This window comes from Lygodium microphyllum, chromosome 10, assembly GCF_053477565.2.
Source record: "Lygodium microphyllum isolate KBCC chromosome 10, Lygodium_microphyllum_v1.1.10, whole genome shotgun sequence".
Classification (NCBI taxonomy): Eukaryota; Viridiplantae; Streptophyta; class Polypodiopsida; order Schizaeales; family Lygodiaceae; genus Lygodium; species Lygodium microphyllum.
The window spans coordinates 29447193-29459673 of record NC_141144.1 but is presented as its reverse complement, the minus strand read 5'-3'; the positions used below and the strand labels follow the sequence as shown (position 1 = coordinate 29459673).

The 12481-nt window shown below is 41.5% G+C and overlaps 1 protein-coding gene across 2 annotated transcripts in view; it reads right to left on the bottom strand.

The window, feature by feature from the left end:
• LOC148029837 (dephospho-CoA kinase-like) overlaps window positions 1–8003 on the bottom strand; it is an 86262-nt gene extending 78259 nt beyond the window's left edge. The window contains exon 1 of one of the 2 annotated variants that reach the window (XM_087686150.1): window positions 7703–8003. The gene's annotated coding sequence lies outside the window, so the exon portion shown is untranslated. The remainder of the gene's footprint in view (window positions 1–7702) is intronic. The other variant, XM_087686149.1, reaches the window with a different exon arrangement.
• Between the last annotated feature and the right edge of the window lie 4478 nt (window positions 8004–12481).

Below are 12481 nucleotides of genomic sequence, written 5' to 3'. Positions count from 1 at the left end.
AAACAACCAGAGTTTGGTGCAGGGCTCCTTGAATTCTATGTGAGCACATTGTCTCTCGAGTGCCCCTAGTGCTGCGTATCCACGTGCCAGACATGCCTTTGATGTCCCTCTCAACGAAAAACGTGGGCCAGAGAAGGTGACTCCCAAATAGACATATTCCCTCACATGCTCCAATATGTCTTTCCCAAATGTGAGTTGGTACATAGATCTAGTCACCCATGCTACTGAAGTATTGAAAACCATGGTTTTGGTCTTCCCAAGGTTCATTGTGAGGTCTTTATCCTACAGAAGATGTGCAAAGCATCTAGATGGCACTGCAATCCCTCCGGTGAATCTGAAATGAGAACAATATCATCTGCATACAGTAATATCGGTATCAACACCCCTGCCAGGCTGGCTCTAACTCCTCCTCCTTGATCTATGTAATCAAACACTTCATCTATGTATAGACCAAACAATGTGGGTGAAAGTGGACATGCTTGTTTCACTCCTATGGTACTGTCAATCCTCTCTGATAGTCCCCCTAGGTGCTCGTACATGACCTGCCACTGCCTCATATAATGCACAGACACCCCATCATATACCCTCCGCTACTCCAATGTCCTGCAATCTCTGCATGATGTGTATACGAGACACTATATCAAAAGCTTTGCGAAAGTCTACAAAGCAACAATAGATACTTTTGTATCGGGCTCGACCCTCCTCAATAATGGCTCTAAGTGTGAGAATATGGTCCAGTGTGGTATATCCTCATCTGAAACCTGCTTGTCCTTGTGCTCTCTTGTCTTGGATTTTAGCCCACTCATTGACTTCATGGTCCAATATAGATCCATATATCTTGGCCAAAGTATGACCGATCATGATAGTCCTGTAGTTGCTAGGAATCAGGGGATCACCACTTTTAAATAGCGGAATTATAGTATTGTTTGACCAACTCATAGGGAAACCTTCACATATTGCTCTATTGAACATATGTACTAATATGTCACAAGCATGTGAGAAATGTTTTGCTACTAGTTCTGTGCCCTCCCATATTGTAATCTTTAAATTGCATCCCTAACCATTTTCCATGTGAAGAATGACCACTGTGTTGGCCTACAAGCTTGTGGGGGCTGCATAGGTGGCTGTCCTGGCAGGTCATACAGCTGTCTCCCATAGTCAAGCCAAGCTATCTTCCATGCGCTCTTGCTATCCCATCCCAAAAATAGCTGATATATCTCTGCTTCTACTTTCGCTAAGTAGTCTTGTTTCTTCTTCCGCACAAGGCATTTGAAGAACGCCTTTGCTTGACGATGTGATTGAATGCCTAGCTTTGCTTCTCTCTGTAAGCGAGCTCGGGTGACTTTACACTCATCATCATACCAGCTATTTTGGGGAGCAGTAGATCGTATGGGTCTACATCAGGGCAAGGTGTGTGGGAATGCATACATGGCTGATCCATGTATGGCCTCTGCTAAATCCCTTGTACATTCTTTGAATGATCTACTCAAGTCCAATGTATGTAAACTGGTTTGCAGAGAACCACTGTAGAAGTGTGAGGTTTTTTCTGTAAAGTAGTATTTGGGATGTTTAGGGAGGCATGGTGTTTCATGTTTCATATGTACACAAGAGAGCATGAGTGTCAAAATAGCATGATCTGCTGCTATGCCAATTGGTCTCTTAGATATCTTAAAGTTTTGGATGTCTGGTATCAATGCTGGTGAGCCTATCAAGTAGCCGACAGTACTTGCCCCTCCTTTGTGATTCCAACATGCCAAATTGTCAGATCCTGGCCATTGTGGCAGACCATTAAAGATTGCTAGTCTATGTGCACTTCCCAAAGTCAATAGGTGTGTCCCATAGGTACTCACTTCTTTATCTTGGGCTCTCCTGCATAGGCCTATTTCATCTATGTCGATCTCTTTGAGAGAGAGAGAGAGAGAGAGAGAGAGAGAGAGAGAGCACTCAATCACATTGGTGATTAGTGTATGTACTCAACTAAAATGAATCAATGTACAAATGCTAAATGGTCCACAATGATAATGACCATACTAATGTGCTAGAATGCGCATAATGTCTTCAAATAGAAAACCCTAGGATTAACTATACTAAGTGACCTAAGAAACCCTAGCCCTAAATGTGCTAGGCATACTACAAACGGTCTTAACTGTTCTTAGTGATAGTGTAACTAGGAATCTCAAACCAGGGGAGAGATGGCTGAAATATGGAAGCTGGGAATCACAAATGTAGTCTGATCCAACGTGGTTGACGAGTGATGAAGGTAGCAAATGACCAAACACAGCAAGTATGGGTGCTAGCGATGGACAGCCTTGCTCATGAAGGCAGTGCTGCTGGGCCAACTGTGAAGGTGCATGTGGCTGTAAAATGCAGGCAGCAGGGTGCCAAAACAATAAGGCAGTAAGGGTAAATGGGCCCATGGATGGCCAGGAGCAATGGCAATGCAATACGGATGATGACACTGCTGTCCAGGATGCTGGTGCTGATGGTGGGAGGCAGGAGATGCAGTTTTAGCAGGCAGCAAGGTATGATGAGGATGGGGGTAACAAGTGATGGAGAGTTTGGACAAAGGGATAATGAGGTGGTCAACATTGACTTCCTTTTATAGAACTTAAAGAGCGTTTTGTCCTACAAAAGAGTCATGTGTCTCATCTTTTCTAACTAAATGATTTAAATAATGTCTTGGGGCTGTATGCGAGTTTAAGAGATAAAGTTTTGGGCAAATTATGTGGCTTAGCAAAAACAACATTGAGGTGACCTTGTGAAAACCCACGGCATAGTTAGCCCCAATTTACATTGTATTGTGTTTTGTGATTTAGGCACTTGGCTAGTTGAAAACCCAATTGGTGATTCGTCCAAGTGAAAACCCTTTTATTGTGTAAGGATTCTCCCTTTTATACAGCAGTCTCATGAGGTCCCTTGCTTTATCTTCTTCCATTATATTGGGGAGCCACCTCACTTATGCGATTGTTGAGACCCTTGTGAGTGGTTGTCTACTCCTTGGCTCCCTTAAAAAAAAAAAAACTTATCTTGTCATCTTCTTTGAGGTTTCCTTTTTTTGGACATAAATGTTCAACTAGGCTAAATTATTGGAAAATTTTTACTAATTGATTGCAACATAATTGGCCAATTTATTTTGACCTAGAATAGGTCAAAAAGGAAAAGATTAAATTGTTTATTTTATTTGAGTTTTGGTAGGCCAAAATTCCACAAGAACTCTAGAAATGAGACCACCACATTCATCACATAACACTGATAATTGGTCTTCAGTGTCATATCCTTTCCAAAGTCTAATGTACAGCCTATGCATGTAGATATTGGCTGCCAACACTGCTGCTGCCACATCATACCATCTTCCATGACAACACTTTGCTTTTCACATTGCCTCTCTAGGCTGCCATGGCAAGCCTTACCTCATTTGCAACCCACTACAGCCCTTTGTGACACTTGTGTCTGTCATGTCATCTCCAAATGCCCACTGCTGCTACTGCTGTGACATTTCTTGGGCTGCCACAACCACATTTTGCTGTCCGTGCTGTCATGACAACCCCTACCTTGTCTATGAATGCTGCAGCTCTTGGCAATGCCTCTTGTTGTTGTCGTGTCATATCAAGACCTGAGTGCTTGTGCTGCTGCCACCTCAAAGCACAGCCTTCAGATTGCATTTCATCTCCAAACAAGTGGTGCTGCTGTTGCTGCCCAAAACACATCTTTGCTGCCGTCCATTGCAATTGCTCTAGGTCATCATCAACATTGCTTCAGCCATTACAGCTGCTGCTGCTTTCAGCACATTGTTGTTCTACATGAAAAAGCAGCTGTTTGCTGGCTGAGAGCTGCACCCTGCTGCTTATGCTAACATACTAGCATGTCACACAATAAGCGCAGTGCCTCTACATGACCAAATGCAGATTGTAGCTGCTTTCTTGATTGCTTCTACAGCCAAGAATAGATCTATTGTTCATTGACATCTACTTTGCAGTCAAGTAGCCCTACCTATGAGTGGTGGTTTGCTATTCAAGTTTGGGATCCTTATGAGGATACACTCAGCCCTATTGTTTGTGGCATCTTGGACTTTACTGCTAGCACAGCATAGCTCAGTGCTTCTTTGAGCATCCAAGACCCCTATGCATGGAACAACATGGACCTCAGTCCCTGATCACTATGTGGCCTTTAAACTGCCTTTTACATTGAGCCTTTGCTCTTACTCTGTGGCTCCTATTCTACTGCATTGTATCTCTCTCAGGTTCTTGTACGGGTTCATTCATGTTCCTCATAATTGTATCTCTGCTTCATCGGCCTTCATTTGTTATTTGAGCTCATTTGATATTGTGCACTTGATCACAGCTCACTTGTTTCTTTCAGATACGGGATTAGCTTTCTTGTTCTTCTTGTGAAACTTTGGGATAAAGAGCTTCTTGTCTGTTGCTGCTCACTTTTTCTGTGTAGGGTCATATTCATATTAGATTTATTTATCCTTGTGTGTGAACACACATTAGTGTGCAAAAGTGCGGGTTTAGGTGTGAACACCTCTTATACCACTAAGGGTCAAAGGGTTAGCTACATAGCTTAGCCTATATATTCAGGCCGTGTCACTTGTACTTTCATCAACAACTATCACATCAATTTATTCAACTTGTGTACTTGCAAGAGTTCTCTCTCTCTTTTTTTTTGTAATTGGTAATTGTATTAATTACCAAAATACAAGTACAAGATTGCAGGATTACAAGATGTAGGATGACTCTAGTCCATCATGCATAGAAGATACAAAGTCATGGCAAAGGAACAAAGAAGATTGCTGTATTCCAAGGGACTAAATCATCTCTAACCGAGATATCAGCAAGGTCAAGCTGCCATTGGAGAAGACCCTTAGGTTTCACAACATGATGCTGAATGCCTGATGCGCCATTAAAAATGAACACATTGCGAGTGACCAAATACGCCAGCAGCCCCAAAATCTGAAAAAGTGAAACAGAATCTTCATGTGAGACCGAGGCAGACGATTGTACTTAGCTTTTCCAAAAACCCAGTCAAGTAGATGCATCCTTATGCCCACCATGGCATGCCAAATGTGCAAGAGAAGGATCTAAATCTTTTGAGCAAAAGGGCAGGAAATGAATCTGTGATGGAAAGACTCCATTGCAATGGTATAGAAGAAACAATCCCCATTAGATATACCTTTGCGATGAAGGGCCAATGCAAGAGGGAGGCTTGTCTTATTGATCCATCCCTCCATTTGTCACTTTCCACCAAGCTTTAGATTTGTGCAATCCCCAAAGAGAATTGGCTTTGATGGTGATTTATGTGCGGTCTTTGACCATGAGATGATAGATTTGATTAATTGAAGAGGACTGAAGGGTCAAACGCCCTACAAGATTTGAGTCTTGCCAAGGGTAATCAGAGTCTAGAATAGGAAAGGGTTACTGGTCTTGCAAAAGATCAAAGACTCTACCCCAAAGATCACTTTAGCCATGCTATACCTTGAAAAACTCTTTAGATGGTGCAAAAGGACAACAGGGTGATTCGGGGAAGAGAGTGGCATTATCCACCGAGGTCAATTAAGGTCTCAACTCCGATTTTCCGTCCCATGAAAGAATTAGAGAGACCACTAGAATTTCCATCGGCAATGAACTAACTGCCTGTTTGTGCTCTATCGGATGCCAATGGACCTTGGACGATTTTCCATGAAGATACCAAATGGTTAATAACACCTGAGGTAGACGTGGAAAGTTGAGCCTCTCAACATTAAGTACGTGCCACCAAGAACCTTGAATCCTTGTATTGCCGTGTCAAAGGCTCCCTTCTTCAAGGAGCAATAAGGGTCTAGGGTTGTTGACCAATACACAGGGCTTGAAAGAGTGACCAACGGAGGGCTGTCATATAGGTCCCCACATCCAAAACAGCCCCACCACCCATGGATTTTGGGGTGCAAACATGATTCCATGATATCGAAGATATACTTGCTTGCATAGAATCCTTCTTCTAGAGCATAAGCGAAAATCGTAGGCGAGATCCTTCAAGGCAACATTGCTTCAAGATAGCAATGGCAAGAAGTAGGTGAGCATAGCATGCATAATGGTTTGGGCTGCTTTTAGGTGCACATGGAATGGCCAAGCTTGGGTTTTCAATAGACAAAGTTGGCTTTCAATTTTTGAGATATCCATATCAACAAGACTTTTGGCTGCACATCAGCCCCCAAGGGTTAACCAAGATGCCTTACAATGTCACAGTGCTGTACAAGCTTACCTTGCCATCCTAAATTTGGCAGATTGGAGGCTATGCAATCAAAAAGGGAAGATTTGGTAGCATTGATTCACAAGTGTGACACATTTCCTAACAATTCCCATATATCCAAGGTTGACTGAAGATTTGAAGAATCAGCTTTCAGAATCATGAAAGTATCTTTAGCTAGTGCCTGACCAACAAACTGTCGCTGTTACAAAGGTAGAGAAAAACCAGCTAACTTCCCTGTATCCACAAGATGCGATAGCATGGGAAGAATAGGGTGACTCACAAGTGCAAAGAAGAGTGGGCTGAGAGGACAACCCTGTCTGATGGATCGCGCAAGGGAAAAAGACTTGGTGACTCTACCATTTAGCATGACATGGGAGGTGACACCCATATCAATGGTATATATCAACCTTGATATGCGAGGTCCAAAACCCGTAACTTCCATGAGATCTGCAACAAAAGACCATTCCAAGAAGTCAAAGGCCTTTTTCCAGTCCAGTTGCACCAGAACCACCTCCTGCTATATGTGTTGTGCATAGTCTATGGCCATCTGTGCATTGAGGATATTATGAAGAATATCTCAGCCCTTTAATAAACTTGTATTGGTGAGGATGAACAAGATTAGGCAAGTGTTTATGGAGATAGTTTGCCAATACCTTTGTGAAGATCTTATACATAGAGCCTATCAATGAAATGGGTCTCCACTGGGTAAGTTTAGACGGGGAAGGGACTTTGGGAATGAGCTTGATCAGCCCTTCTTTCCATGATAAAGGCGTGTTGCCGGATGCCCAAATTTGTTGGCACATGGCAGCCAAAGGTTTTGCCAAAAGAGATGCATAGGTGCCAAATAATTCATTGGTGATGCCATCCCATCCGAGGCTTTTATCATTTGGCATGTGCAATAAGACGTCCATAACTTCATCCTCACAGATATCAGCTTCTAGGAAATCTTGCATGTCATGGGGAACTTGATTTCTGGCCAAGGCATAAAAGGGCGCACAGGCTTGTGCAACTTGTGAAGAAGACATTTGTCGCGAACCCAAAAGGTTTGTGAAGTATTTCGTGCACGTACTTGCCATTGAAGAGTTCCGTGCGTGCCCCCCTCCCCGCAACGCATAGCTTAGCTTATATATTTCAAGCCCTATCACTTGTACTTTCATCAACAACTATCACATCAATCTCTTCAGCTTGTTGTGTACTTGCAAGAGCTTTCTCTCTCTCTCTCTCTCTCTCTCTCTCACTCCCCAACACACACACACACAAAAACATCACAAAAAGAAAATAAAAAAAATCATGGAGCTTCACCCTCCATAGCCTGCTAGTCACATGCAAGCTCCATACCCAACAGTGGTATTAGAGCAAGATCACCATTTTAGCCCGTCACATCTCTAGCATTGCCACTCTATTAGTTAGTTTGCTATTGGGAGCTGCTTGTCCTTCTGAGTGCAAGAAGAAGAAGAAGAAGAGGATCTTTTACATGTTCCTATCACCTGTTTTGTCTTGTCCTGGCAACGCTTGGCCTTTGTCCTATCAACGTCGGCTATAGATATGCGCTGCCTTGGCCAATGCCTCAAGTCTGCGACACTTTCATTTACCCGCTTACAGTAGATCTGCAGCTGCTCCTCAAACTTCAAACCATCGTCCCTACTTGATGATGCTTCCAATTGCTCGTTGACTTGCAAATGTGACCCGATACGCATCTAACACTTGCGATAGTTTGGCGTGCAAGTTTTTGTCTTTGACATCAGTGTTGGTCTAATAGTTGTGATAGTTTGCCATGTAAGTGTTCGTCTCTTTGATATCACAGTTGGCCCATCTTAGCCACATCATCTAGTGTCACACCTGCCAAAATAATGTTTTATTATTAAAACCTTGATCTAGGAAGGTTTTAAACTTTCTAGATCAAGGATTTAATAATAAACCATGTCATCCAGTGCTACGCCTGCCAATATAATGTTTTATTAAAACCTTGATCTAGGAAGGTTTTAAACTTTACTTAAGGGGCTATTTACATGGAATTGGGGATTTCAAAAATTTTATCAAAATTTCTTTAATTTTGTCAATAAAATTTGGGTTTTTTTTGCACTACCCATTAAACCTCATCTCAAAACACTTGAATTTACTTAAATCTTATCCCCATTCTCTCTTTCTCTTAAAATTTCTCAAAATTTTATCACAAAACTTGGGCATTTTTTAATGTGAGACCTCTCCATGGCATCTACGATCGAGATGTGAAGATATGGTATCATAAGTGAAAATTTCTCGGGCATCAGGTTCTCCATCTGGAAGACAAAGATTCAGCTCATACTTATGTGAGAATGTGCGCAGAGGGTTGTATCCACTAATGAGCTAGAGCACGTTCGAGGTGACCCACAACTTCATCGGGTTGGGTCTCTTTTACAACCTTCTTCGTCACCTTGATCTCACAAAAACGGCACAAAAGAGTTATAGAATAGCCTTCAAGTCACATTTGGGGGAGAGACTAATAATTTCAAATTATTTTTTTAAGATGCAATTGATTAGTATCTCCTACAATCCTTCGGAGACTCTTAAGTAGCATCTTGATCTTTTAAGTCTCCTTGGCCAACAACTGATAACTCTCAATAGTTGTCTAGATGATGACGATAAAAAGGCTATACTTCTTAATAGCTTGATGAAAGAAGCACAATTCCATGAAACTGTGATAGCTCTCTAGGTGGTTGGAGAGATGAAATATGAAGAAATTGGTGCTATCCTTTTGGATTACAAAAGGCACAACAAAGATATTGACATAGCACCGACAGTCTTCTACACCAAGAAACAACTGTCCAAGTGTCGGTACTGAAAGTGTATTGGTCAAACTATTGACCAATGCTACAAGAAAAAGGACAAGCAGCAAGACAAGCAACACGCTCAATATACGATTGCTAATACCTTATCAAATAGTTATCTTGATGAGCCACCTACTACACTTGACAAGGCCCTTAATGTATCTATTCAATCATTGTCTCTTGATAATGATGAACCCTATTAGTATGCATTTTGAAAATAATGTGTTTTGGCATCGACCATTAACCATGCCAATGCACGTGTTAAGACCTTTTCAAACACATCCATTTACTGTGTGGGGTGCTCTGCCTGGATTTTCCTTTGTGATTCTATTAGGAGCTACATTTTAGGGGGGATTGTAACCACTACCTATGTGACCTCTGCATTGATCCCGAAAGCTATACCCATGTATCCGACCTCTAGTCATGTGCCCAATGCCTCTGAGCCATGCATACTTTTGATCAGCCTTTGAGCCATGCACACGCACCTCTAAACCATGTTCTTACTTTGGGTCCTTGAGCTTCTTAATAGGCCATGTCATCCTCATGTTACACCTCTCTCATTTATGCATCTTCTTTTCCAAAATCATTGTATGGGATTAGACACTACCTCTTCTAGGTAAGACCTTTCCTTTTTCCTTTTCCCCATGTTTCGTGTCACGAGTTCTTAGTTACTCATGACCCGAAGGGGGGTTTGCTAGATTTATTCATTCTCATGTGTGAACACACATTATTGTGTGTAAAAGTGTGTGTCTAGGTGTGAACACCTCTTACACCACGCATTAAATAAGGGTCAAAGGGTTAGCTATATAACTTAGCCTATATAATCAGGCCTTGTCACTTGTACTTTCACCAACAACTATTATATCAATCTATTTAGCTTGTTGTGTACTTGCAAGAGCTCTCTTTTTGTCTTTCCAAACTTGCAAGTGAGCCTTTTTTTCTTCATTGTTTTTGTCGATTGGTAATTGATGTTTGATTTGGCTGGTACATGTGATTGAGACTTACTGGGACATTTCAGTGCCCTGATACTTTGTCTTCCTGTTTATCATTCTTTCTTCCCAAAGGAGGTTTTTCAGCTGAAATCAGTTGACCTTATTTCTTCAACGCAAACTTCACTTCTAGTGCTTAAAAATTCATTTCTGCCATAACATGTTATAAGATCTGCATATTCCAGGCATACTGCTGATATTTTTGTTTTTTAAGGAAAACTAGACCGGCAAGCTGCGCTTTTTCAAATGTTTTGAATTATAATTGTGTTCAACATTTTCCATGTGCATAGTGTTTCAAGTGAAAATATAGAGCTTTTGCAAGCCAACAATTTGATAGCTTCAAGGGAGTTCTTATACTAGTATGCATAATTGAAAAAGGTTCCTTGTTATTGCATACTGTTTCATTCAATACTGAATTGTTTTGTTACGGTACCAGAGCCAGGGCCTTTAATCCAATTGTGTTGTGGAATGTTCTCTGGTGCGCTCGGAGCAACCTGTGTTTATCCACTTCAACTTGTCAGAACAAGGTTAGTAAGGTGGTTTAACTTTTCTGCATGCATGGAGCCACTGTGGTAGACCATTTTAGCTTGTTTGAACGAGGTTTCTTGACAAATAGTTTTAAACTTCTCTGCAAGTGCATGCACACGTGCGTGGGCTCATGTATTGTTGCTGATGCAGGTTGCAAGCGCAGCAAATGAATCATCCATCCAGGTATAAAGGAATGATGGATGTCTTTATCAGGACTTGGAGAGAAGAAGGTCTTCATGCCTTTTATAAGGGCCTTCTACCAAATCTACTAAAAGTCATACCAGCTGCTAGCATCACCTATATTGCATATGAGGAAATGAAGAAGCAGCTTTCCATATGATAGAACCAGGGAGGCCAAGCTCCAAAATTGGTCTAAATATTCAACAAATAATGTGTGTATCATTGACAAGATTTGTGTATAGCTGGGGGACATCAGAGAGCTTGTTCCCAAACTCCAACAGCTTCCATCTCAAGGCTTCTGCAGGCTGATTGTGCGAAAGAAGTAGAACATCCAGGCAATTGTCAGTTTATACCATCTCAAATATGCCGGCATCGGTCTATTTAAGTTTCAAGTGTCTTGGCTGGAATAATGCCCCTGATCAAGTCTTGAGCGAAGATTTAGAGTAGCATAGACACGAATTATATCGGCTCACAAGATGGCAGTTTTCTGCTCAGCTCAGTCTCTCATGTTCTTATTTAGTCCCTGTTAACGTAATCCTGTCTAAGGGGCAATAATTTTTTCTGGAGCAACAACTGGTTGTTTCCTTCATAACTGTGCGTACGAGACACACATGCATGTCTTACAGGATGGAGGTTCAAACTTCTTTCCTCAGACAAATTGTTGTCAGGTAAGCTTTGGACCATGGATGCTTCCGGCATGTGTTCAACACACACATTTTCTCTACGCATGGTACACACTATCTTATTTGCCTAACATTAGATGAATATTTAACGGATGGTGCACCTGAATGCGACCAATATGCATGTACTTTGAGCTCCCATTCTCCATGTGATCTACAAACATGGTATTTGTACTTTGATGCTGAAAATAGAAATCCTTATTATCTCAACAATGATAACTGATTGGGTGCTTGCAGTATGCACTGACTTTTTTGACGTTCATGCCTAACAATGTGTCGCAACTACCCAAAGAAGAGAATATTACTGTCATGATGAGAGAAAAAAGGGGGAGAGGAATTTACCTTTATGTTATTTAATGAATGTATTTGTACTTTGATGCTGAAAATATAAATCCTTATTATCTCAACAATGATAACTAATTGGGTGCTTGCAGTATGCACTGACTTTATGACGTTCATGCCTAGCAATGTTTCGCAACTACCCAAAGAAGAGAATATTACTGTCATGATGAGAGAAAATAGAGGGAGAGGAATATACCTTTATGTTATTTAATGAATGCAACCATCTGTGTATAAAGGCTTAGCCAGGCATGGAAGCTAACCAAGTTTTATTTACGATGAATTTCACTTGCATCAAGATATGCCTTACTAGATTCATAATATCAGTATTCCCAAGAAGACAATTACATAATGTAGTGGGCTTGGATTTTCGTTTGTATTACTTTACTAAATCTTCAAACATAATTATCAAAATTTGCACACATCTTAACAAGTTCTTTAAAACAGTAGATGCAAGTATAAATCAGCAATGTTTGTTAGGAGCTTAATATAATTGTGTTGTCAAAAACAAATGCAAAGAAGACATTGTCTTCTTGTTTATTTGGGCCAGAAGGACTAGTGACGAGGGAGCCACTAAACTCCTATCGACACGCTGCTGCCCTCGCCCCCCTCATCGCTACCCCGTCAATCCCCCCCTGTTGATTGGCGTCGCGTGCCCTATCCCTCTCGCCTGTAGCGTGCCATCGCGTTGCTCCCCCCGTCTCAGCATCAAGCTGTGCCATCCATCCTT